Raw genomic sequence first — 6,031 nt, forward strand, 5'->3', positions numbered from 1 at the left:
GCTTGCTTACTTTTCTCCCACATATTTCTTTCTCTGACTATTGCCATTGTAAGTGCTTTTAAAGACTGTCAGAGGGCTTTTTGGGGATAGGATGAGGGTGCCATTATCACATAGATGCACTCTGTGAATATTTGAGTCTCATACTGTAAAGGGATCAAGGAGAGGATGATGCTTTGGGATGGTGAAGGCAGAGCTCAGTAGCAGGGAAGGAGAGAGTGGTAGTGGAACACACTGGCTATGAGGGCAAAAAAAAAAAAAAAAAAGAAAATGGGCTGAGGGATCCTGAAAGGAACTGTGGCAGAGGCAGAAGAGAAGGACTAGGAAAAGAAAAGTCTTCCTAGGCAAAAACATATCAAAGGGACACACGTTTAGTTGGTGAGGGAAACCATTATGCCAACAGCAGTAATGACAAGGAGCCATAATGAACACATGGTAGAGCCAAGTCTTGATGACTTTCTTAGTTGGGGTAGGGTCAAGTGCTGTAGCAAATACACCCAAACACCAATGGGCACAAAGTAGGAGCTTATTTCTTGCTTATGTAATAGTCTAAAGTAGATGCTTTAGTAGGCAAAGAGCTCTCCTCTGGTTGGCGAGCTAGAGACCTAGAGTGCTTCATTCTAAGTGGCTCTGACACTCTCTAGAACTTAGTCATTGTTTGTAACCACATGGTGAAAAGGGAAGGAGAGAATAGAGAGCCACCTGCTCACTTAGAAAGCCAGCCCTGAAGAGGGACACACATGACTTCCGCTCCTATTTCACTGGAGACAAATCAGCCACTCGGCCTAAGGGAGGCAGGGAAATGTAGTTTAGCCATGGGCTCAGATAAAGGCCAGGTACTGTGGAAGCCAGGGAGAATGGGTTTTGCTGGACAGCTTGTAGTTTCTGCCACAGTGGCTCAGGGAGTAAGAACACAGCCACAGTGCTCAATAGATCTGTTTTAGAATCCTTAGATGGCAAGATTGCTCGGTTACATAGGCTTCTAGAACTAATAATAACACCCATCAGAAGATTCTTATGAGCATTAAATGAGATAATTAGTACAAAGTATTCAGCACAGTGCCTGACAAACCATAAACACTCAGTAAATGTTTGCTATTATTCTTCATAGTTATAGGTCATATAAAGGAAAGCAACACATATCTACTCTACTTTTTTTTTTATTTCAGCATATTATGGGGATAAATATCTACTTTAGTCTTAAACTGATGATAAGCAATTTGTATGTTTATCATATAGTTCTCCAAACATTACCTTAAGATAAGTATTACCTGCTTTTTATAGATGAGCGTCTTGTAGCTCAGGAAGGTAATATGGGCAGGATATAGGAAAGCAGGATTTGAGCCTAGATTTATTTAATTCCGGTGCTATGTCCACTACTGATACTGTGAGGAGAAAAACAAAGGGGGTTGGAGTGAGACAAGGGACAAGAAGAAACAGCTAAATCCAGGACAAAATAATGAAAATGATTTAAAGCGAGAATAGAGACTGTAGGTACAAGGAAGCCTGACCTAAACCATTAACCTCACCCTCTCCTAATTTGAACTCACAGTGTAGAAGAGGACCTTTCATATGAGAAGGGATGATGGGACTGTATCTTAATAAGAGGTGGTTAGACTTGTGCAAAACTAGCATCAATTCGTGTTTGTGTTCTACTTCTAATGTGTTCAATGTGCTCTTAGAGACTCCTGGTACTTAGACAAGTTTAATAGTTTGCTTGAAATCACTGTGCACTCTCACTACATTTCCAGAGGCATTTCCTGGAAAAGGAAAGTTTGAGACCCATATGTACAGTCATTGAAGGGAGAAATTCCCCAAGGTACCCCTGGAGGTAAATGGATGTGTTCTATTTTCATTTGGTAAAAGTATATTTTCCCAAGTCATCTTTAGGAATAACCACTCAGGTCATTTTTCTGGGATTCTTATTTCTATGAGATCATATAAAACCTCTTGTAAATTTACAAGACAAATAAAACAAAACAACACATGTTGTATATTGCAGGGCTTCTCGGAGGCTTTGCTATGCTAATTTGCATTATAAAATTTTGGGATGTGAGAATACAGTATGTGACATTTTCTAAATCTATTTGACCTTAAGAACATTTTTCCAAAAGGACTGCTGTTTCAGAGAACTTTGGGAAACACTGCTCTTATGCATTTCATTGACTGGTGATCTAGAGGGACCTAAGTTTTGAGATCTTTTCAAAGGATTTGTGTGTTCTTAGAAAAATGCTTTTCCAAAGTTTGAGAGTCTTTCTCCATAGCTCTAACAGAGAAAATCCCTTTAAACCAGTTCATAAGTTACTATATAGTGACACAATTAATTAATTGCCTGTGCAGCAGTCATTTCTTCTTATCTTCCCCTTGTTAGGTTTGCAGTATGTCTTCTTCTAAGAGATGAATTGTGATGGGTTTAATTAATTATTAATAGTCATCTTTCCTGTGTCAGTGTTGGTCTAGGATTTGGGCATGTGACTCAGATCTGATCAATAAGGCAAAGAGATATCTTCCTGGATTTCTGTAAAATATATGTATTTTTTTCACTAAAAAGAGAGACTTGTATGGAGCAAACCCCATTTTTACCTGTTCCTTCTTCCTCTTCTGAACACTGTCAGGTAAGGATGTGCAGGTATTAGCTCAGTTGAGATGTTCAGGAGAGTGGTAGAAATTGCACCCATAGCTTTGATGTGTTTGATTACTGATCCAATCTTGTAGCTACCCACTTGTGAGATTCCTGTCAAATGGTATAATATATGTTTTTACTGTTTAATTCACTTTTATCCAGACATTCTCTTACCTACAGCAGAAAGAATTCTCACTAATGCCTGAGATATATGTGAAATGAAAAGCTATACACTCCCTGGGCATAGCCAGGGATGTGGTGTAACCTAGAACACTAACTATAAGTCCCCTCTATCTTTCTCCTGCTTAAAAGAACATATTAGCATGCAGGTGAGAGTAATACTGTGGCGTGAATCACTTTGAACCTGCTCTAATTTAGAAATTATTTGCAAATTGAATTCCTTTAAGTTTTGCTTGCAAGTAATACATTTTGTGGGACACACCTCACAACTGTTAAACAGTGTGCTATAACATTGTGTTTGAAACCCCTGATAAGGACAATCACCATAAAGATTTTGCTTTGCAGATTATCCTTATAGATGAAGACCCCAAATAGTCTAGTCCAGAGGTTGGTAAGCTTTTCTTTCATAAAGAACCTGATAGTAAATATTTTTGGCTTTGCTGGCTATATGGATCTCTGCAGCAGCTACTGAACTCTGTAGCATGGAACCAGCCATAGTCTATAACTAATGAGCATGGCTGGGTTCCAATAAAATTTTATTTACGCAAAGAGACAGTAGGCTGAATTTGGTCTATGGACGTTTTGCCAACTCCTTGTCTAATCCACCATTTTTTTTTTTCTTACTAGTTCATATTCTCTGGCTGGTATTTGAAAAAAGGATTCCCAGTTTGCAGTCAAGGAATTTAAAGCTCAGAGAAGTGACTTGTCTGTAGCTAAGTCAAAGGCGAGCTGGGATTCAGCCTGAGTTTTAGTTGGCTCCAAAACCTGTGGTTCCTAGCACACTGTCACTATGCCACATTTGGGATCTCCTCTGCCTTTACTGTAGATCAGAGCAGAACCATGTTGGAATGGCACAATAATGGCACTTCAAGGGCTCCCTGCAAAGGCTAAAATTGCAATCAGACAATTGAAAACTGGAAGAGCTGGACTTCTTCCCCCATCCAGGAGTTATCCTCTCAATTTATTTCTAGGAATAAGAAGGCTATCTTTTCTCTCACCTTGGGCATGCCTGGCTGTATCTTTTTAGGTTTGTCAAATGCTGACGGTGGGCTTTACCTTTGAGTCCCAGCCCAAGGAAACCAGCTGTCCTTGCTTGCTAACAAGACAGCATTTTTCTTGGATCATTTGTTCTTCAACCTGGGCCACCTCTGAGCCCATTTCTATCAAAGACACTCCTTCCCCACAGGCCAACTCCTCTCCTACAAACTCCGAAAGGGCCTCTGAAGCCAACACTTGTTTACCAATTTATTCTCAAAAGTGTCAGAACTGTAATCAGATGAGGTCAAGCAACAATTCTCACAGCTGTTATAAAACATTGCTAATTGCTCTACAGGCTTAATAGAAAACACAGTGTTGCAGCCTGGAAATGGTAATTATTGTGACTCAGGTTTCTTGGCCTAAATTCCCTGGCTGCATGTTCCTTTACAGCCAAAGGGAGGGAAAAAAGAAAAGCTAACAAAAAAAAAAAAAGCAAAAACCAAGCATCACAACTTTAATAATAATAATAATGATAATAATAAAATTATAAAAATATTTTTAACGTGAAGCATCTTCCTGACTAATATAATTGAGCTCCTTTATCAAGAAAGCAGCATAGATTTCACTAGTAGGAAAAAACTCTGAAGATTTGGATTCTCTACCTCATGTTAAGAAATATTGATTGCAGCCCAGGAGAAGACTTTCACTTAACCACATTTTAAAAAGCTTTCATAAATATTGCAATAAAGTGAAATTCATTGCTAGTTAAACTCTAACACCAGCATGAGCTTATTTATCATCCAGATGACTGAGCTGCTGGCAAGAGGAAACAGAGGGACAGTAGGGGATTTATATAGCACTTCTTGAAATATCTTCCTGCAAGGTAATAAAGGCCATGCTCCACATTTGGATCTAATGGCCAATAAACAATTTTCAGAAAAAGAAAAATAAAAGTGTTAGAAGTAGACTGCATTGGGAAATTCTATTTACACTATAGTCAATTATTGCAGTGTTCAGCTTTATTATAAACTTTCTTCCCCCCATTAAACATAGCTTGTCAGAAACCCTATACCAAGGGAATAAAATGTCAGGATGGTGTCCAAATCATTATAGCACGTTCCTCATAACAGATTCTTACTTCTAGAAATTCTAAATGATTTGTGACAGTGTTCATGGCATTTGAAAGTAAAATTAGTCAAGTGAGATTTTTTAATGAAGAATATTTGATAAGAAGAATTGTCTGCGTTAAGCCTGCTGACATATATACCTGAATTCTTTTTCTGCTATGTTTTCATTCACAAAGTGAAAAGTCCTGTCCAAATCTATGCTTACCTGGGTGTCTTTGAATATAATACTGCCTGAGTAAAGTTTATGTCCCTATAGTCATCAAAATAAGACAACAATTTAAAAAGAAAGGGAAGTAAATTTATTAGCAAATAAATAGATGGGATTCCCACTCTATTTGAAGTGTCTTTAACTTTAAAGGTGAAATAAAATATAGATAGGACAGGTGATCTGGTTAGAGGGAAAATGAGGATCAAACCATATAAAAAAAGAGTGGCTGACACACATAATGTACATTTACCAGAGGTTCAATTTTATTCTGAGCTTCCTAGTTCGCAAAACAAAAAAGGTAAAGTATCTCATAAAGCTTTTTATCTTAATATTCTCAGTCTAGCTCAATGGCAAATTGGCAGAGCACAATTCAGTCAAAACAACTATACAAGAAAAGGGCTAACCTGCTACTCTGACCATAGAGCCCATGGTATCTCTTTATTCTTTTTTCTATTTGTTTCTATCTGTCCCTACTAACTCATTTTTCACGTTTGCTACATCCCTTTAGTCTCATCAAACAAAACCTATCCTAGGAAACATAACTAGATAACCCACTTCCATTACAGAGTTACGGTCATGTTGGGACCTAATTTGTGTGTGTGTGTGTCCGGACAATCCCCCGGACACATGAGGATTGTCCGGAAAGTATCCAGCCATTGTTAATATAATGAGAATGGTTACATGGCTGGATACTTCTTTCTGGTCAGCCCTCATATATAGTGCATATGTGTGAGGGTGTATATCTGGGACTTTAGGAGGTCAAGGCAAATATTTATGGTTCCTATATCCATAAGGCCCTGAAAGTAGGTTAGTTTTCCTAGTTTGTCCTGGCTTATGCCTGTCATATGGTTATAACTACAGGAGTATCCCTTTTTATAATGAAAGGTATCTCAGTTTGTAAGCTGATTACTATGGTCA

The sequence above is a fragment of the Microcebus murinus genome, chromosome 12, assembly GCF_040939455.1.
Source record: "Microcebus murinus isolate Inina chromosome 12, M.murinus_Inina_mat1.0, whole genome shotgun sequence".
NCBI lineage: Eukaryota > Metazoa > Chordata > Mammalia > Primates > Cheirogaleidae > Microcebus > Microcebus murinus.